Raw genomic sequence first — 21,453 nt, 5'->3', positions numbered from 1 at the left:
GTGTTCCTTCAGGACACGGCATCCGAAGGCACACGAGCTCTGTCTGCCTCTCCCTGGTGATGATGTTCACTTGGATTTCCTGGGCAGGGTGCCTGGGCAGGCACTGTATAGCTAATCTTCCCTTTGGTAACTAAGAAGTGATCTGTGGGGGCGCTTTGATGTGCAAATATCTTCTTCCTCATCAAAATGCACACCACCCCCCAACTCAGCACCCATTGATAATTCTTGCCCCAACCAGTCTTCGTGTCGGTCAGAGTGGTGATCTCCCAGTTCCACTACTTTGTCCACATTTACCAGATGGCATTTTCCTTTGATGAAGAGCAAGCCCTCCCTCCCGCCTTCCTTTCCTTTCCCTCCTCCCCCCCCCTTCTTCTGCTTCTACTCCGCTGTTTCTCCTGTTGCTTCATCAGATGGTCTCGTAGATTCCTATTTTACTCAGAGGCTTATAATCTGTTACTACCGTTATTTATTTTGGTGCTTAAATTGTACCACGTGTTGCCAGCGAGATACCCTTCAAGCTTGGCTCCTGTGTCCTTCTGACGTACCGCTATCGTGCCTTTGGAGTTTCCTTTCTGATACTAACCAGACGTCTTGGGCTTAACTCGTGTACCTTTCCTGCCCTAGTCTTGCACTCGGGCATTTTGCTAAGGAACCCTGGTTCCTTTTACTGGGGAATGGTATTTAAAACCCAAGATCTGGCCCCGGATATGCCCAGTGCTACCAGAATGTCATTGCTTCGAGACCTCTTCGGGTCTAGGATCTATGTATTATATGCACACACACACTCATCCGTCCTAGGTTTGAAATATATAAATAAATATATACACACATTTGAAATTATATGGACATTTGAAATTTTACATGTATATATACATACATATATATGCTTATATATGTATACATATATATAGTTTTCATGATTTCATGCTGTTACCCTAAGACCAATTCCATCCCCATACGTTCCTAATTGTGTCTCCTGATCCTGTATTTGAGTCTCCCTTCTTCCACAGTGAGAACCCCGGCTCCCGGCAGTCTCCCACCTCTGTGCATATCCTCCAGTATATATGAAATAGTTGCAAATCCCTACGCCTGTATCTCTACGGAAAACAAGACCGATGAGGAGAGTTCTTGATTAGTCTGCAGCTCTTTTTCCCCTCTAGACTGAAGGCATGCAATCAAGGTACTGTGTTCAAAAATTACTTGTTTCTTATTTCTTATTTCTTTTCCTCTTCAGCCTGGTTCTCAACTGGGGTTTGTCAGATGGTTTCTCATAATTAGATTTATTTGAAATACAGTTTGATTCATTTACTTCCATTGTAGTTTCTGTTCCCCTCACCCTTGATGGCTCTAGTTTTGATTATGGGGAATATGAAGATGCTTCTAGAAGTCAAAGCTATAGAAAAGTGTAGAAGTATCATCCCTTCCTGTACCCCTTTTACTGTTTCCTGCCCCATCTCTCAGAGGGAACTAATGTGTTTTTTTTTTCTTCCTGTGTTTCTTCTTTGCAAAAATCAGCAAGCACATGCGTATTGTCCCATTTTCCCTTCTTCCTTGCACAAGAAGGTAACATACTATATATATTCTTTGGCATCTTGCTTTTTCCACCTAACATATTCTAGAAATCACTCCGTATCTGTTCAGAGATTTTTCCCATTCTTATTTACAGCAGCATATCCCTTCATTGTATGTATGTAACAGTTTCTTTTCAACCAGTATCCTCTGTTTGAGAATTTAGATAATTTCCAGTATGATGCGGCAATGAATATGTTTTATGTGTGTATATTTTTACTGTTGGTGCCGTATATTTAGGGTAATTTCTTGGAAGTAGGATTGCTTGAGTCAAGGTAAATAAATACTGCAGTTTTGTTAGTATTGCCAAATTTCTCGTTAGAGGGATCCTGTAATGTGCATCCCCACCAGCAGTGAATGAAATTACTTGTTTCCTTTCAGCTTTGCCAATAGAGTATACCGTCAACATTTTGAATTTTTGCCAGTCTGATAAGTGAAAAGCAGTGTGTCAATGAAGTCTTAATTTGCATTTCTCTGATGGTGTGTAAAGTGGAACATTTTTTGTAGGTTTCAGAAGCATTTTAATGTCTTTTTGGTGAATTGCCTGTTAATGTCTTTGCTTCCTTTCCTATAGGATTTTGGGATCTTTTTTTTTTTTTTTATAAAGATTTTATTTATTTATTTGACAGAGAGAGAGAACACAAGTAGGCAGAGTAGCAGGCAGAGAGAGAGGGAGAAGCAGGCTCCCCGCTGTGCAGGGAGCCCGATGCGGGGCTCGATCCCAGGACCCCGGGATCAGGACCTGAGCCGAAGGCAGTCGCTTAACTGACTGAGCCGCCCAGGCGCCCCGGATTTTGGGATCCTTTAAAGGTATTTTAGCCCTTTATCTGTGATAGATGTAAATATTTTCTCCCCATTTGATGTTTGCCTTTTGATTTTGCTTGTGTTGTTTGTATTTTTTTTCTAAAGATTTTATTTATTTGAGAGAGAGGGGGAGAGTGAGCAAGAGTCGGGGGCAGAGGCAGAGGGAGAGGGAGAAGCAGACTTCCCGCTGAGCAGTGAGCCCAGTGCGGGGCTCGATCCCAGGACCCCGGGATCATGACCTGAGCCAAAGGCAGATGCTTAACCGACTGAGCCACGCAGGCATCCCATGGTTGTATTTTTTTTTCTTTTTTGCCATGCAAAACTGAAAATAATATTTTGCAGTCAAAACTAACCATTTTTATTTGATGTCATCAGAATTTTGACTCATAATTAGAAAGCTTCGCTACACCCAAGTTACACAATTCACCCATATTTTCTTTTCATACTACTATGATTTAGTTTTTCAAACTTAGATCTCTATAGTCTATTTGGAATTTACTTTTGTATGTGATGTAAGGAATGGATCTAATTTTTATATTCTCCAAACATCTATCTAGTGTGCCAATACCCTTTATTATAACATCCGTCTTTGAGTGATTTGCGATGTCACCTTTATGATACACTAAATTTTCACATGTAGTTTGGCTTATTTCTGGACTTTACAGTTTATTCCATTAGTCTCTCTCTTTATGTGCCATTACCACACTGTTCTGATGATTGAGGCTTTGTAATATTTACAAATATATGGCAGGGCTAGTTCTTTTTTTTTTCCACTGTTTGCCTACCTATTCATAAACATTAATTTTTCTGTAGGAACCTTAGTATCAACTTGTGCAGCTGCAGGAGAATATCTATTTTGATTTTTATCAGAAGGGGTGCCTGGGTGGCTCAGTTCGTTGAGCATTTGACTCTGGGTTTCCGCTCAGGTCATGATCTCAGGGTCGTGAAATCAAGCCCAGCGTAGGGCTCTATGCTCAGTGAGGAGACTACTTGAGATTCTCTCTCCCCCCTTCCTCTGCCCCTCCCCCCTGCTCACACTTAGCTCTCTCTCTCAAATAAATAAATCTTAAAAAATTTTTATTAAAATAATATTAAGTTTATAAATGAACTTAGGGAGAGCTGACCTGTTAATGATATTGAGACATCCTAACCATGAACAAGGGGTATCTATTCCATTTGTTCAAGTCTACTTTTATGTTTTTCAAGAGTGTGTTACGGTTTTCTTCATATCGGTTTTCAACACTACTTTTTAGGTTTATTTGTAAGTATTTTATCTTCCCTACTGCTCTTGTAAATGAGGCATTTCTCTTTTGTCGTATCTTATACTTGATTATTATCTGTGCCTATGAAGGCTGTTGACTCTTGCTGTTAATTTTACATCCTGTGACCGTACTGAGTTATTTTGTTGTTGGAGTTAGTTCAATGGCTTTCACTACATGGTCTGAGTTCCTTTGGGGTGCCTGTGACCCATTTAGTGGATTCACAAGGTCAAAACAATTTTCATAATAATACTAAGACATAATTTGCCCTTTTAACTTTCATTCTCTCCTGAGTGTACAGTGGAGTTTTCCAGAGTCTACCTAATGTGTGATATTGTAACAGATTGAATACAGAAGCAGAATGAAAATCCAGCTGTTTGCCATTAAGCTCAACAACAAAGAGCTGGGCAAAAATGTAAAACAGTGTTCTTCTTGTCACTGAAAGTTTTTGTTTATGCTTATTTTTAAAAAACGACCATATTTATGTTAACATGTTCATTATTGTTACTCATACTTAAATTGATAAACATTTAAATTTTCCTTAGCTTTAATTTCTAATCCAGTAAATATCAATAGATACAACCCACATAAACACAAGCTCTTTGGGGGTCCTTAACAGTTTTAAGAGTATGGAGGGGTTCTGGTTTATCAAAGATTTTGAGAAATTGTGAGTTGGTTTTATCATTTCATCTCTGGTTCTCTAGGTATACTGTCCTGTCCTCTGCAGCAGAGTTGGCTTTACTTATTTTCCAACTCTCCGGCCTCTTACTGTTGTCCTCCTGTCTAATTGCATTAGCTAATACTTGCAGCACAAGGTTAGCGTAAAAGGAGGGTCTTATTCCTTCCTGAGGGGCAATACCGGTGGTGTTTCCCCATTAAAGAATGTGCTAGATTCCTGAGGGCCGGCATAGACCTGTGTGTGTTATGTTGACTGAGTCCTTTCCTTGAGTTTAATATATTTCCATCATCGTCTAAAAATTCCTTTGGGATTTAGAAAAGTTTGTATTTTTGATCTAGCATTTACCTTTGTATTTATACCTTTTAGGCAGTCATCACTCCCTCCTTTTCTTAAACTTGTACTATCTGGACTGTCCGCTTTGAATGGTATCCTTTGACACCCACCTATAACCTAAACAACAATCACTGGTCATAGTTTGCTTTCCCCTTTTTAGCATTTTTACAGTTACATTCTTGACTCTTTGTCAGAACATGAAATGTTTATACTCTTTTCTGTTACTTTGACCCCACACTTTTTTTTTTTTCTTGGTTCTGTAATTAAATATATTAAATGATCACCATCAGTCCTTTTGTTGAAGCTTCCCCAGTTATCTCTTGGTAGGATGAAGCTTGGTTGCATGAAGGCTGGATGAACAATCCTTGGCTTGCCCTCTGTCTCCTTATATCTTGAAAATACTGCCCCACTCCTGCCCTGTTCCATATGTTGTTCTTAGGAAGTCTTATGCCAGCCTACATTTCTTACCTGAATAGGAATTTGATGATTTCGTCTAGAGGTCCTGAGGATTTCATTCTTTGTCATTAGAGTCTAGTAGTCTTACTGACACATGTGAGAGCTGATCATTCCAGATCAGTTTTCCAAGGCACACAGTGGGCCTCTTCAATATGTCGATTTAAGATACTATTTCTGGAAAGTTTTTTGGATTATATCTCTAAATATTTCTGTTCCATTGTTCCATTTCTGTTTCATGGACTCCAATTATACATATGTTGGACCTTCTTGCCTTCCATTTCATCTACTTTCTCTCTGATCCTTTTCACTTTTTTAAACTCATTTTCATCTTTTTGTTTTATTATCTTTCCTCCATGTCTTCTGTTAGATTTTCATTTGAACCTACTCTCTCGGGTGCCTTGTAATTTAGTCTTTATTCCTGAAATAGTTTTGACTATTTCTTCAAATTTTTTTTTCCTGAGTTTGACAAACCCTCATTGAATTTATTCTTGATTTTCTAGGTCCTCTCCTATTCTTAGATTTTATATGTGACTGTAGTTTTTTTAAATCGTCAAATGCTTGTTTTATATTTAATTCAGTTTGAAATGTTACTTTATAGTTTTCTTCTGCCTCATGGTTGATTTTGTTGGGGGTAGAATTTTCATTAGCTGAAATGGTTTGATTTATATTTTATCTTTTCTTCATATGGGAACTTAGTATGAAATTAGTCTGATTTTGTTCTCTTGCTCCACCCCTAGGCATTATTGTGGAGAGGGTTTCTGTTTCAAGGGTGCCCTCTCCTGTCGGTATAGTGAATTGCAGTTTACTGAATGAGTAGTTCTGGGAGTGGGGAGAGGGAGGGCTTGGTATATTTTGTTTTTTTTCTTCTTCTTTTTTTTTTTTCTGCAGGATTCTTGGTTTTTCCCTCTTCCTTCTTTTTCTTGACTGCTGCATGTCTAAGGAGCAACACCTCTTGTTTCTTTATTTCCTTCTCGTCTGAGAAGCATACTTCTCTGAATTGCCACCTCTGACCCTACTCACTTTCAGGTATCTTCCCTGTAGCCAGTATTATGAACTATTAAGTCTCAGACCTAAGTTCATTATTTTGCATGTGGTGGCTTTTGTTTTTAGCTTTGTTGGGATATAATTGAGAACTGTTTTGTGTTTAGGTTGGACTTTTCCTTTCTGGGATGAATCTGTGTTTTAACTATGTTCTCTACTCCCCTGTCCTTTTTTTTAAATAAGACTCCCTTTTTCTGCTGTGTGTATCCACAGACTTGCAGCAATGGTAGGTGCTCTGTTGGAACTTAGTGCTCCTCTCTCTGCTTACATGTTATTTGAAGTTCATAGTATTATCCAACTAGTAATGCTGAAGGTGTGGATCACATGTAGATGTTTTGTGTGTAGGGCTTGTTTTTTTTTCCCTTCTTGATGGTAGCTTTTTTTTTTCTTTCCCCTTTTGGTTTTAGATATGAGAAATTGTTTGAATTCAGGAGGTCTTACCTTACACTCTTATTGCTGACTAACCAGTGAAAATGGTGATCTTCAAAGGAACTTTTGTCGTTTCAACAAATGCTTTTGAAATTACTTGGATTAACATATTTGGTGGTAAGATCACTAAGTGCATTAGTCGTGTTTATATTTATTATTTTCAGTGGGAGAAAAGCCCCATGGTGGAAATTTTTAGAGATCTTTTCAGAAAGGATAGGATGCAGACCTGTCCTGAGAGAGAGGAGGTCTCTATAGAATGAGAATTGCTCTTCTTAAAAACACTTACCCCTTTTAACTAACTAGAATTTAAATAAAAATTTGAAAAGAAAAAAAACCTCTCACACACACACACAAAATAAACAAAAGAGAACAACAAAAACACACACCTATCCTGAAGCTATTTCAATTTTAGTGTTGGCCTTTCCCTATTATTCCTAGGGTTCAAGACCCCTGCTTTCATCTTTTTGGCTGGTCATTGGCATAGCGTTATATTTTTAGTAATTTTTTTAAGCATATAAAGAAATACTCTGAACTCTTACATTTTTTTCTTGTTGGGGGTGAGTTCAGTCTGACCTTTCTCCCTCCACCTTTACCGGTAGGTTCTTCCAAGTGGCTGCTAACAAGGGAATCACAAAAATCAGGAGGTTGTCTTTCTTTCTTTTTTTTTTTTTAAAGATTTATTTATTTAGTTGAGAGCGAGAATGAGAGAGAGTGCCTGAGAGGGGGGAGGGTCAGAGGGAGAAGCAGGCTCCTTGTTGAGCAGGGAGCCCGATGCGGGACTCGATCCCGGGACTCCAGGATCACGACCTGAGCTGAAGGCAGTTGCTTAACCAACTGAGCCACCCAGGCGCCCAGGAGGTTGTCTTTCTAATGAGGCAACCACATATCGATTGCTTCTTGGAGCTGCTGATTCGGGGTTTCTGTTAGCGGTTTCCTAGGGTTTTTCTTACTCAATTTCCAATAGTATTTTTTTTTTTCCTAGAGGAATCTTCATAAAAAGTGAGAGCCGTGTTGGCAAATATTTTTTGAATAAGCCATAAAAATTGTTAGCCATACAAGAAAATAAGTTGATAAATTAGACCATTTAAACTTACAAACTTGAGAAGACACCATTAAGAAGGTGAACAGGCATTCTGCAGAATGGAAGAAGACATTTCAAAACCTGTGTCTGACAAATGACTTGCATCCAGAATATATAAATAACTTCTGCAAATTGATAGGAAAAAGAAGACAACCCACTGAAAAAAATGTACAAAAGACTAGGAAAGATGTTTCATAAAAGAGGATATCCGATGGCCAAGAAACATAAGAAAGAGTGTTCAGCTTCATTAGTCATCAGGGAAATGCAAATTAAACCACAATGAGATAGACTACATCTACCAGAATGACAAAAGTAGAACAAAAAAAGCAAACCGAGAAGATAGCCAGGTATTAGCAAGGATGTTGAATACCAGAAATGATATATACTTTGGACAACTGTTGGTAGGTTCCCGAGGTTAAACGTATGCCTTCTTATGATCCAGCCTTTCCATTCTAGGTATATACCCAACAGAAGTGCATGCACGTGAACGTTACAAATGTGCTAGAATGTCCATAACAACATTTTTAGTAGTTCCAAACTGGAAATGACCCAAATTTCTATCATCAAGAGTAGAATGGATAAATGAATCGCAGTATATGTATGTATGTATGATGTATGTGTGTGCATCTATCTGTCTATCTATCATCCAACCATCCATTCATACATACATCCATCCACCCACACAGTGGAATACTATGCTGCAATGAAAATGAATAGTCTACAACTCTACGCGATAATATAGAATGAAGCTCACAAACATAAAGTTGCACTTCAGTAAAAAGTTAAAATAGAAGAAAATCCCAGAAAACTAGTCTGAGCAGAACCTTAAAGCTGATGCTCAGTGGGAGGTATTGCTGTAGCTCTGTGTAATGATGAGTTCCTCCACATGTAGGACAGGTTGACAGGGACATCCAGTGCTAGTCAAGCCCCCAGCCACCAAAGGGGCCAGCACAGCCACCTGGCCAGCCTCTGAGCCATGTTACTAGGACAAATGGCAGAGGAGAAAAGCCTTGACCTGAGCCCAAACTAAAAACAAGGACAGAGTCTCCTTACCCTCAAAAGTTCTACCTTTGAGGGTTCTTTGTTTTCAATTACTTTTTAAATACCCAGGCAATACAGAAATCTAGTTTTTCTAAAACTTCACAGATGTTATGATGTCTTGGATTTGCTTTAAAACAGTAAGGGAGTGTGGAGTGGCTGGGGCCATGGATGAAACAACCTTGGTCATGAACTAGCTGTTAAAGCTGGGTAATGGATACCCTGGAACCTCGTTAGAGTATTTTCTCTATATTTTATACACTTGGAACTTCCTGCACTAAGAACTAAGCACACAGTACATAATTACTGAAAAGGTTAAAGTCACGGTGGATCACTAAGCCTCAGATGGTGAGGCTCACCCCTCTCCCTACTCTCCCCAGTTGCCCACTGTTACCAGTTTGGCTTTTATCTTAGGAGAAAATGGATGGCACATTCTAACTAGTATAATTTGAGGAGGCTTTAATAGAGGGACAATATGTAGGTGGTTATGGGGAATCCACAAAGCATAGTGCAACACCCCGAGGCTTGCTATAGAAGAAAGCGTTTCTCCCCTTTAGGCCCCAGGAACCAATACCTGGGAGAAGAGGGTGGGGCACCTTGAGAGAAGCTGTGACTTTGGTTGAGGGATGTGGCCAGTTTTTGGAGACCTCCTAGATGGGAACTAGGAGAATTAATACTCCAGTGTCCTTCTCTTCCATCCCTTGGGTTTCCTGCTCGTGCCCGCCATTGGCTGGGAGGCAGGGCAAGTCAATGATGCCATCCATACAGGCCGGCCTCCCGGGGCACAGAGTGGGTAGGGAGGGGGCCTGCAGGGGCCATGTGGAAGGTGACTGGTGGAGTGTGGGTCTTGCCAGATGTTTCCCGGTACATTTGCATATGTGTTTATGAATCCGGAGACAGTATGTGGTTTTGTTTTCATTGCTTTTTTAAACATGCATGGGATCGTACATCGTGCCTCACTCAGCAGCTCGTGGTTTTCACTCATCACGTCCTGGTGTTCTGTCCACGCCACTACCTCAAGATCAACCTCATGCTTTTCTTGTGCCTGGTGGTAGGCTATTGTGTGGACATATTACAGTTTATCTTGCCGTTCCGTCTTGACAAAAACTTAAGTTGCTTCCGTCTTAAGAATGTTGTCTTCACCTGGGGGAACTCTCTTGCCATCTTGGCAACATCTGGGAAGTTGCCATATACGATATGTCATTTGCTCCCACGGGGGTCTTATGCATGATTGAAAGTTTTTTCTGGGTTGCAGTATATACTTCAACTGGTGTTTAGCAGCTGTGGGGAGTCAGGTGAGGAAGGCCATGAGGACAGGATCAGGCATTGGAAGATGGATTTGAGTTCCAGGTTTGCCCCTGCCTTGCTGTGTAAACTTGGATAATCACTTAGCCTCTCTGATCCTCAGTTTTTCCTTGGCAAGCGGCAGATGCCACTCCTCTCCTTTCCACCTGCCCCACAGGGTAGCTGTGAGTGTATCCTGACAGGAAGGGTGGGAAAGTGCTTGAGACAGAGCCAGGGACTGTGTCCTGTCAGAGTACAAGGCTTGTGCTTCTCTCCTCCGGGCACCCCCCCTGCCCCCACCCCCGCAGTTAGGACAAGGGGATTGCTGCCAATAAGCGGCTGTCTCCCTGTACCGCTCACCCCTTGCCCTGACCCATGGCTATGGCCCACGCTCAGTTTCCCTGAGTCACGGGGCTCCCCCAGACCAAGGCCTGCCTGGCTCTGTGCTTTTTGGGTAGTTTCTCCACAGGCCTAATGTGCTATGGGATTTTGGACTCTTTTATCCTAGAAGACTGAATGGCTCTGGAAATGGATTTTTCTGTCCATGGTTGAGGACCAGTAGCTGGTCCTTTCCTCTTCTCTGACTCCAGATCAGAGAGGCAGCTTAGGCCAATGTCACCACCCCCAAGGGCAGGGTGACAAGCTAGGGAATGGATCTCTGTCCCTCTCTTCTTCTAAGGCCTTAAAACTTGCCTTCTCCCTAAAGCTTCTCTCACAGTAAACCGCTGCTGATAATTCTCAAGTGCTTATTTTCTGCCAGGCACCATGCTAAGTGCTTTCCATATACTATTTCATTGCATCCTCTCAAGAACACTATTGTTACTGGTCCTGTGTCCATTTTACAGATGGGGAAACAGAGGCCCAGAAGGTTCAAGCCTTTGTCCCAGGTCCAAAAAGGCGAGGTAGGGTTCCAAAGCCCAGTCTCTCTGACAGCAAGGGCCATGTGCTTGGCCACCCAGCCGTGCCTGATGGCACTCTCACTTTGGTTTCTTAGGGTTCTTTGTGCTTTGACCCAGAGTAGTTCCTCTCCATGTATGCCTTGTTTCCTTGAAACCAGTGAACATGTTTTCTTCTTTTTCTCTCCCCAGAGTGACTGGGATAGAGTTGTGCATACAGTAGGAGCTCAGCAAATCCAATTTCTTGTGAAAATCCCCCCTGGGGCACGGTTGGCAGTCCCAGCATACCAAAAAGGCGTGTTGGCCCTTTATGGAAGTTATCAGGAAGATTAATAAGGCTTGAAATGCGAGACCCTGGCGGGGCTGACTCAGACCTCACAGAATGGCTCAACCAGCCTTTGAAGAGCAGAGAGCTATTTACATCCTACTAATGGACCTCGCTGGCTGCAAGCAGTCAGAGCCGCTGTATAAATACCCTGGCTTAAGGCCTCAGAGGGAGTGAGGACAGGGAGAGGGACAGGGAGAGCCTCTCCCCATCCTATTCCCCTCCTGTGTATGGCATTCATGGGCATGAGAAGCTCTGGAGGTGAGGGTTCTAGTCTAGTGGGAAGCCTGCAGCTGGCCTATGCGTGGTAGCAGAATGGTTTTTAGTTGGCAGTGTTGTATGTAGAAGACTCTCCTTGCATGAGGTTCTTTGCGTAAATAAATGATGACCAGCTGTTAGTCTTCCTATGAGCATGAACATCCATCATGGCTTGTTTCAAATATAAGTCTGGGAAGGAGAAGTTCAGACTCCCATGAAAGGCAAATGTTCCAATGATAGTCCAGCCCAGTCTGGCACACATCTGCCTGGAGAAACTCACAAACTGGAAGCACTGGCTAGGATCGATCCTCAGGGGTGGGGTGGAGGGTCTGATGTCCTCTTTGGGTGCCCCTTACCCAGGGAGCGCAACTCACCCAGGAAGCTGTGTGTTTTTCAGCAGGGAGCACAGGAGACCAGGCTCCGGGTAGGGGCCTGTTTGGTAAAGCCAGAGTAGTACCAATGGCTCCTTCCCTCTTCTGGATGCCCTTCCCCGTCCCCTGCCACAGGCCTTTACTCACAGCAGCCCTGGAGAAGCTACAGGTTGGGCTGGCAAGGGGAAGGTCTCCTTCTTTAGGGCTTAGCCCCCAGGCTGCACATAATGATCGTGGCCAACTGGCTGTTAGAGATGCCCCTATTTGGGAGTAGCTGGTGACAAGCAAGGCAGAATGTCACGGACAGTCTGGCAGACCCTCCAGTGCCCTTTCTGCCTGCTGCAGGTGCGAAGCCTCCATGGCAGTCTTGTCAGCCCTCAGCCAGGCTCCCCGAGGGAGACAGGGACCTGTCCTGCCTGTACCCGACCCCTCCCACGACCATGGAATGCTGTCACTCTCCTTATTCATTTTGGATTATGATTACTACTGCTTTTCTGTCTTTTTCTCTGTGAACTCATTCACTCATTCACCCACCCATTCTAAAAAGATTTAATTTGTATTTACAGTGTGCTCGGTCCTGGGGAATACAGGAGTAAGCAGGACAGACATGGTCCTGATTCACTGGAACTGACAGTTCACTGGAAATGGGGAAGCACAGTCGGACAAAACACAAGACAGGGAGAGACTAGCATATGCAAAGGCCCTGAGGTGGGGCAGAGCTTGGTTCCCTTGTTGCATGAAAACCGTCAATGTGGCTGGCAGCGTAGTGAGTGAAGAAGGCAAGCTGAGAACACTCACGCGGGGTGGCAGTGGCTGGTGGGGAGAGGAGCTTTGCGGGTTCGGGTGAGGCAAGGAGGTTTAATGGGAGTTGCGGGGATGGTGAACCAAGAATGTGGCTTTGTGAACATCGGTTCATTCCTTATAAGCATTTATTGGGAGCCCATGCTTGCCAGGCATTGTGCTGAGTGCTGAGGCAGAGTGAACTCAGTTAGGACCTATCTCCTGGAAGCCGGGAGTGGCCATGGCTTCCGTGAATTCTCTGTGGAGCGCTTTCCCAGAAAGCAGGACTCCTCTCCACCAAACCCCCTTCCGCCCGTCAGCCTGAGCCGTGGGCTCGTTTGGGTTCTTGCTGCAGACGCGGCGGGTGTAGGCGTGTGGTACAGCCAGACTCCGCGCAGTGGACGCGTGGGGGCCCCGTCCTTGGGAGGAGGGGGACGCCTGCGTTAAGGCACCAACAGTGCAAAGGCCTCAGTCCAGGCTGCAGGTGCGGGAGACAAAGCGGCCCTTCTTAAAGCTGTAGCGCACCGGGCGCCTGTCACTTAGCCTCTCTCTGTATAGCTAGAGAAAGGGAGCCCTGGAGAGAATGTCATCAAGTTTTCCTGACGAGCTGATAATTATATTTTTGATTTCCTGTTTGAAAAGTTCTTAAATGGATGCCTTGGTGTGCACAGCTCACACATCGACCCGTGGTGCCGTGAACGTGGCTGACTCTTGCCGAGAGCGGCCTGCAGCTGCGTCCTGGAGAGCCCTCGGTTTGCGTATCCCGTGTCCTTTATTCCCGAGGAAGGGAGTCCTCTCTGGCCCGAGAGGCTCTGCATCCTCCTGTTTTTGGAGGGATCATTTCTTTCCTTAGTCTCTTTGCTTTCCTTGCAGGTTTGTGGGAAGTGTTTATAGCTCTGAGCATGCTAGCCTCTGGTTAGCCCGGTGGAGAACATCATCAGTCCTGCCTTCGCTGCAGGGTGTGGGCTTTCAGTGGGAGACCGAGGGTGCAGTGGGAAGACTGGGGCCTCCGGAGCCATGGTGCCTGGCTTCTAGCTGTTCGACTTTGGAGAAATGGCTTAACTTCCCTGAGCTCTGGGTCCATTAGGGGAGGAGGCAGAGAGCCGGACAGTCATTCCTGAAATAGTGACTACTGCTTGCTCGCCAGGTTCTTCAGCAGCTTCCCTGTGTTGGTGGGTGATTCTCGAGTGTACATCACAACCCCTTGGAGGGCGTGCACAAACACAGATTGCTGAGCCCCACCTCCGGAGGAGCCCATTCAGTGGGTCTAGCATGGGGCCTGAGAATGTGCATTTCTAACATGTTCCCAGGTGATGCTTGATGCTGCGGGTCCCAGGTCCACACTTTGAGAATGACTGCATGGAGCTCATGTAATTCAGTTGTCGTGACAACCCTCTAAACTTGGTATGATTATAATTGTCACTCTGCTGATAAGGAAGTCAAGGATGGGAGGATGATGCGACTTGCCCAGGGTCACAGTTCCTGCGTGGTGAAGCTGCAATTCAGATCCAGGTCCGTGCTCTGCAAAGCCATTGTTCTTAGATTCTGGCCGAAGGGGTGTGTGAGCCCTGACATGGTGCCTGCCTGTCAAGGGGTGAGGGACTCAGTCAATGCTGCCTCGGGTCCCTGTACCTCTTTAGGACACAATCAGACCTTTATCCAAGATGACATTTGACACCAAGTGTTTTTCATTATTGTTTTGTGATAAAGCAGAACCAAATACTACCCAGAAAACTCGGGTGAGAAAATGCAGGCCCGAAAGGCTGGGGAGCTGGGCAGGTGCTGACCCATCAGACCCTAGTTGCCCTGTAGGGCCCGGAGCGGCTACAGACTCATTCGTGTAGCCTCCACCCCATGTCCTGCAGTAAGTACAGCAAGGGGCCTCCCAGCCCAGGCCAGACAGCTTCCGGGTCCCGGGAGCTCACTCCCTTCTCTGACCTTGGCACAGTGAGAAAGGGCTTCCTTTTTAAAGATTTTAGTTATTTATTTAAGCTGGGGCAGGGTGGCATGAATGAGGGGGGGAGTCAGAGGAAGAGGGAGAAGTAGATTCCCCGCTGAGCGGGGAGCCTGAAACGGGGCTGGATCCCAGGACCCTGAGATCATGACCAGAGCCGAAGGCAGACGCTTGACCAACTGAGCCACCCAGGAGCCCCAAGGGCTTCCTTTTTAAAGTGGAGGTTGGCCTGATGGAGGCAGCCCAGGCTAACAGAGAGAGAAGTCACAGCCTTCCAATTTCTCTACCTCTTCTGGTACCCCCAAGGACAAACTGTGCTGTGAGCCCCACAAGCCTGCCTGTATAGACAGCATGGGCGCTGTCATGGGGGACTGAGCTCTGGGGAAGCTGTGGAAACCTTGAAGCTGGGCCTTGCAGGGAGGGAGTGGGACAGTGGAGAGGAGGCAGGGCCAGCCTGGCGGGGGAACTAGTAGGAGCCAAGGTTCAGGGGTGGGAATGCAAATGGCGTGCTTGAGGCGGAACGTTAGGCTTCTTCCTACAATCCAGTCCTATCTTGCCAGCGATGTTTCCCCTGTGCAAACTTATCTTCTCCTCTGGCCAGATGGTAGGCAGCTTGAGTATGGAGCTGAGGCATTAGGATTGTCTCCTCTTAGATAAGGGGCCAGGGCTGCAGTGCTCCAGGAGGAGCTCGTCCCCTCAACAGGCTCAGCCCACGCTTGGGGCTTCCGTGGGGCCTGTCAGCTCTCTTTCTCAATTCTTAATCCAAACATTTGTGACAACTTTCCATGTGAATTCTCAGGAAGGCAAGTTATCATGGGGGCTTCAGCCAGGGAGCCCCTTCTTTGCCTGCCCTGTGGCCCCCCACCCCCTTTATTTTCTCGCTGGCAAGAAGGGGTGAATTTCGGAGAGCGCTTGTCCGCATTCCAGCTCCCCTGGCCCGGAGCAGGCCCTGCTGAAGCTGGTACCTTCATCTCCGTGAGCTCACCCCTAAACTCTCTGGGTCTTAGCTGGATTAAGGGCCTATATTGTTGCTGAGGAGGAAGGAGGTACCTCCGTAATTGCTGGTTAAATCTACCTAACAATAGCCACATGGGGAGCCAGATTGGAGGGTTATTAAATATGAGCACCATTCTTCCCCCACACATGCCTTTGTTGGCATAGCTGGGCAACTTGGGGAGGTGGGGGGGGGGTGCAGAGAAAAGGCTGCAGAGTCCAAAGGGGGCTTCAGAGGCCCTGTTTCCAGGAAGGAACAGATGCTTGGTTCACGGAGAAGCTGGGGTGACCCGTCTCCCAGCCCTGGCCTGGGCGAGCCTCTTTTTGGGGGCCCCAAACTCACAGCCCACAGACCTCTCTGACCATAAGGTCTGAAGTCCCTGCACAGACAGCTGCTCTGGCATAGCCAGTCCCTGCTGCTGTCTGAGAGAGTCCTGTCGTCCTACAGCAGACACCTGCAGTCGCGCGGCTGCCACAGAGGGGAGGACGGGGTGCGGTGCACGGATGCCCCCTGAGCCGGCCCCTCTGCCTCTATTCGGGGTCGTGGCCACATGCTTCCCAGTTTTTTTTTTTTCCGGGTGCCCTTTTCCCACAATGGAGGGTGAAGGGCACAAACAAGTGTCTTCAAAGGCATGCCATTGGCTCTGAGCTCTTGCAGGGGGCGCCGGGCAGCTCCGTTGCCCTACCCTGCACCACAGGGCCTGTGAGCAGACTTGGGGTGGCCTGGGCTCATTTTGGCCAGTTGCTTTTTTGGAGACTCGAGGTGGGCACCTGCGTGTGTGTCTCTGTGTGACAGGGAACTAGGTCGGGGGAAGGCCTGGAATAAGTGTGGAGCTGCCTCTTGAGGGGGTGTGATGCCTAGAAGGGTGCGGCTGGGTTCCTGTGTGGCTCTCTCGTTTGGGTGCCGTGCTGCCCCCCGAGGCTTGGGGCCTCTGGAAGCAAAAGTCCAGCAGCGCCAGCTGGCTCGAGGGCCCTGGACGCAGGGCAACAGGTGTTGGCCGAGGCGGAGGCCACATGAACTCTGGCGCTCCATCCGGGAGGGCTCACACTCACCAGCTACCACTCTGGGTGAGCCCCAGACCCCAGGGCGGGCCTGCTTCCCTTTGGAGGGTTCTCCTCCTGTCGCTCACCAGACAGGGTAACACTGTCAGCCGTGGAGAGCAGAATGTAAAATCCTTCAGGCACCTCGTTGATCCTTTGATTTTTGCTTTAAATTGTGGATGTAAGCAACTCTGTAAACTAGGTTACTAGTGTTGAATTTCTAGAAAGGAACCTAAAATATAAAGACAAACAGGGAGATTACGTGTGTATCGTATGATAGACCAAGAACATATGTCAGTTCTTACGAATCAGTATAAATTTCTTTTTTTATGAGGATGAGAGTGCTAGCAACCCTCCCATAATGCTGGGGGCAGATGGCTGCAGGGTTTTGACAAACACCGAAATATGTCCCCTTTGAAGTAGTTACAGTGCTTTATCTTTTGTCTGTTTCTGCACAGCTCTGTTTCTTGCAGTGTTTTTCTCCCATTTTTTTTTTTCTTCTGGGAAAGAGCAGCAAATTTTCCTTCTGTGGGTACAGTTGTCTAATATATTTGTTACAACTTACATATTTATACTATAATTGCTACTGAAATGCTATTACACATGCTCTCTACCCTGCCTGGAGTCCGTGTCACTAACATTTCCAAGAACACTTTTATAGCAGTTGTTCTCAGATAGAATTAAAGGCACCAGAGAGGGGTGGGGGGTGGGGGGCAATGGGCGAAATAGGTGAAGGGGACCAAGGGGTACAGACTTACAGTAATAAGATAAATAAATCATGGGGATGTAAAGTAGAGCATAGGGAATATAGTCAGTAATATTGTGTTCATTTTGAGTAGTGACGGATGATAACTGCACTTACGTGCTGAGCACTGAGTAATGTGTATCAATGTCAAATCACTATGTTATGATTCATCTGAAACGGATACAATATTGTATGGTCAACTGTATTTCAGGAAAAAAAAAAAAAGAGCAGGGATAGGGTGGAAGATGAGGGAGAAGGAAGTATGGGCTTTGGTGTTGGTCAGCGTTTCAAATCCCAGAGTACCCCTCTGCCTGTGTGATTTCAGGCAGGTTACCTAACCTCTCTGAGCCTCTCTTTCACACAGAGTGACCACTCCCTGAGGGGCGTTGCTGTGAGAATGAGATGTAGGGATGCTGGTGAAGCCCCCGAGCACGGTGTCGGCACAGGGGGAGTACTTGGTGAATGGAGCAATTGTTACCGGGCAGGTAGGTTTCCTGTGACTGGGGCTTAGTCACCTGGACCCAGGGAGCTTCCGGGGTCGATCAGATCCAATCCCTGCTTCTTGGCAGGCCTGCCTTCCAGGCATCCCCACAAGACAGCAATCCACCCCAATCTCAGAGACCTCAGGGGAGGGAGAGCCCAGACTCCTGCTTACTAATGCATTCCAGCGTCAAACCCTCAGAGCCGGGAAGTCCTCCTGTGCATCTACACTTAATCCCCCTCACCAGATTCGGAGCTTATTTTCTCTTGCTGTTTCCGTAGGGGAAAAAGCCTGAGATTTTGCTCATGCAAGATGTCTGACTTGCGTGGCAAGCGGCTCTATGTTGCAGTCTCCCTGTGAAATCAGTGTACAAGGAGATGCAGGAGGAGGAAGTGAGAGGGGCTGAGGAGAGAAGCATAACGTCCCGGGACTTGTCCTTTCCCAGCCCTTGGAAGGGGCCACGCTGCTGTGTGTGCTCACCTCCTCCCTTGGGACCTGGGTACTCAGCTGCGTGCTCCAATCTCCATGTGGCCATGTCAGAGGGATCCAAGATTCCCTCTGACCCTGCTACCCCAGCACACCCACCTTGCACTTCCTCCAGGGCCCCGCCATCTCAGGCAATATGTCTCTGTCCAACCATTCACACAGCCGGACACCTGGGAGGCACCTGTGGCGCACCCTGTCTCTAGCCCCCTGGGAGGATCCAGTCCTGAGTCTTGGTTGGATGTCCTACAGCTGTTGACTCCATCCATCCACTTCTGCCCATCTTCACAGCTGCCACCTGGCGCGCTTGCCTTTGGCCCTCACCTGCGTAGCTGCAGCAGGCATCCTAGCTGTCCACCCCCCTTTGACCTTGCCCTCCTGGTCTGTTCTCCATGCAACACCTAGAGCCAGCTCTGTGAAACACAGACTGACCCTTGCACTCACCTGCGTAAGCTTCCAGTGGCACCCCAATGTCCTTTGTATAAAGACCAACTCCTTGGTGTGACCTTTGAGCCCTTATGTCATGATCATGCTGCCCCTTGCTCTCTGCTTCCCAGCCGCTTTGGCCACCTTGTCCCATTTCCTCAAAGCATACCCCGTTCTTTCCTACCCCAGGGCCCTGACACATGGCCTCACCTCTTCCTGGACTACTTTCTGCTCTACATGAGTCTGCCCGGTTCACTGTCATCTTAGATGTCAACTTAGTGGTTACGTCTGGCAAAGCCCTCCCCGGCCCTCAGGCTACCTCCTGTGCCTTTGTGAAAAGCTCTCCTAGACTCTCCTAGGGTTGCTTTCCTTCAGAGTCCCTAGCGGAGTTTACAGTTAGGCATTCATGAGCATGGCTCTCTGATCGACAGCTGTCTTGATAATTCCCTCACACTGTAAGCTCTAGGAGAGCGGGAAGCTTGTCGGTTCTGTTTCACACAGTGCCTAGAGAGAAGTCTGGCGTGCAGTAGGTGCTCCGTCCTTGCCTGTGGAATGAATGTTTATATCTGAGTTTTGACAAGGACCAGAGCTTTCCCGGTCTCCCCTTTGTGGCTTGTCTTGGAGCCCATGCCTAATTTCCTTGGCATCCTTTCTGTGGCCATGGTCCTTTCACCACCCAGGTCATCTTTGGGGTGGGTTTGGGGTTTAGACCAGACACGAGCCGTTCATCTGGTGCTTTATGCAGGGCAGGTGTCAAGTCTTGACCTCCAGTAGCTTTGTGCTTCTGTGTGGCTGGTGTGCCATCCACGTACTGTCTTTGGGAATGGGATTATACTCACATGCCAGTAGAAGGGCTCTTGTTGTTTATAGGAACCCTGTGCTAAAGAAAAAAAAACAGTCCTTTGGAAAAGCAAATAATTCCTAGCTAATTTGTCCCTGCTGTGACTTCTGTTTATGGTATGTACTGAAAGAACTTTGTTGGCTACCTATTAGAGAAATGAGTGGCATCAGCTGGCCAGAAAGTCCTTGTGGGAGGAAGGTCAAGGGGCCCTGGTGGTGATGGTGTCTTCTCCGTCAGCTGGCTTTACCTCCAAGTCTCAGAAATGATGGAAAGGGCATTTGGTGTTGCCCACAAGCAAATGGTCAGAGCTAATTCTCCGTGCATCTTCTCCCACCACCCCCAGACCCCATGTCAGACCTGTAACGCCCTCTGCAGCTCTGGGCTGTGAGTATGGATGGGTAAAACGCCAGCTTGATGGGCAGGTGGTTTCATGGGAAGGTTGGCCTGGGTTTTCATCCTGGTTTTGTCACTGGCTCTCTGTGTCAGCTGGAGTGTGACTTCACCTTCTGAGCTCCATCTTCTCCTGCCCAGTACATCTCTTACAGGTATGTGGGGCTCTCTCGAAGGTAGTATTCAAATCCAGGGAACCTTGAGGATTGAAATATACCATCTTCTAGTATGATGATTTTTAAACGCTTGATCGTCTATCCTTATGTGTAACCTTCTTGCATAGGTTCACCTGACTTGCCTGGGCCTCAGCTTCCACATCTGTGAAACAAGATGGGTTGATTCTGGATTGGCATGTAGGAGAACTAAATGCTGTCTCTGTCTCTGTCCTTCCACAGCAAATGCGGATGTCACTCATGAACTCCCAAGAACGCAGTCCTCCTCAGCAGAGCCATGGGATAGCCAGCTGGGACTGAGCTCTCCAGGGCTGGTTTGGGGGTGAAGCCGTTGGCCAGTCGTGGAGACTATATCCTCACAAATCATCTGGGAGGTGCAAATGAGAGAAGCAAGGCCCAGGGAAGCCGACTTACCCAAGACTTGGGAGGTAAGTGCATCTGTGAGCTGACAGCTGGCTTTGGAGAGGTTGTTTGGGTAGATTCTCCTGTCAGGAATGCACTAGCAGGTCTGATTCTGGGCCAGAATGGGCCACTCGTGGTTCCAAAGGCATCAGCTTTCTTTCCTGCGCACCTCCTAGGGGGTCCTTGACTTTGTCCTCTGATAGTGGTCACTGTGTCTGTATTCCTTTGCCTGTCTGCCTGCCTCCCCTCCTGGGGCGAACACAGCAGACCCCAAAAAGGACCCTGCCAGTCCCCATGAAAGCAGATCCATGGCCATGGCCATATCCATTCCTGGGGCTTGGGGCCCGAGCACTCTCTCTAGAACAAGTATTTGGGGGCTCTGTGCCTTATGAGGTGTCATCCTTTAGAAGCAAGCTGGTTTCCTATCTTTGGAGGAGCTTTTCTACTCAGAGGTGCTGCAGGCAGAGTAGTGGGGACACAGAGTTACTTGGTGGGAAGGGAAACGGGGAGAACATGCTGTCTCTCTGCATGCATCCAGAAGTTGAAGTGGCTCTGAGCTCTTCATCCTTCCCTTCCTCCAGTGTTGGGTGGCTCAGGAAAGAAGGGCCTGCCACGTCGGGGCCCAAGCTGAGATCAGGAGTGGGGAGCTACGTGGGCAGTGTGGCATTTGGTTTGGGCTCCCGAGGCAGCAGGCCTGGCTGAGACACTCAGCTCTGTAGGGTAGGGGGCTGGTCTCGGCAGAGGCCTGGATGCTGGGGGTCTGCCTCCCTATTAAGACCCCAAGGGGCATGGAACTGGAGGGTATCATGTTGAGTGAAATAAGTCAAACAGAGAAAGACATGTATCATATGATCTCATTGATATGAGGAATTCTTAATCGCAGGAAACAAACTGAGTGTTGTTGGAGTGGGGGGTGGGGTG

At 46.9% G+C, this 21,453-nt stretch overlaps 1 long non-coding RNA gene across 1 annotated transcript in view; it reads left to right on the top strand.

The window, feature by feature from the left end:
* LOC145722740 (uncharacterized) overlaps positions 1 to 20,964 on the top strand; it is a 153,624-nt gene extending 132,660 nt beyond the window's left edge. Inside the window, exon 3 of the long non-coding RNA XR_014147238.1 lies at positions 20,353 to 20,964. This is a non-coding gene — a long non-coding RNA (uncharacterized LOC145722740). The remainder of the gene's footprint in view (positions 1 to 20,352) is intronic.
* Positions 20,965 to 21,453: the final 489 nt, after the last annotated feature.

The sequence above is a fragment of the Leptonychotes weddellii genome, chromosome 7 (assembly GCF_054177405.1).
Source record: "Leptonychotes weddellii isolate Sample4059 chromosome 7, ASM5417740v2, whole genome shotgun sequence".
Lineage (NCBI taxonomy): Eukaryota > Metazoa > Chordata > Mammalia > Carnivora > Phocidae > Leptonychotes > Leptonychotes weddellii.
The sequence above is the reverse complement of the archived record's forward strand: the minus strand, read 5'-3'. Positions and strand labels throughout refer to the sequence as shown.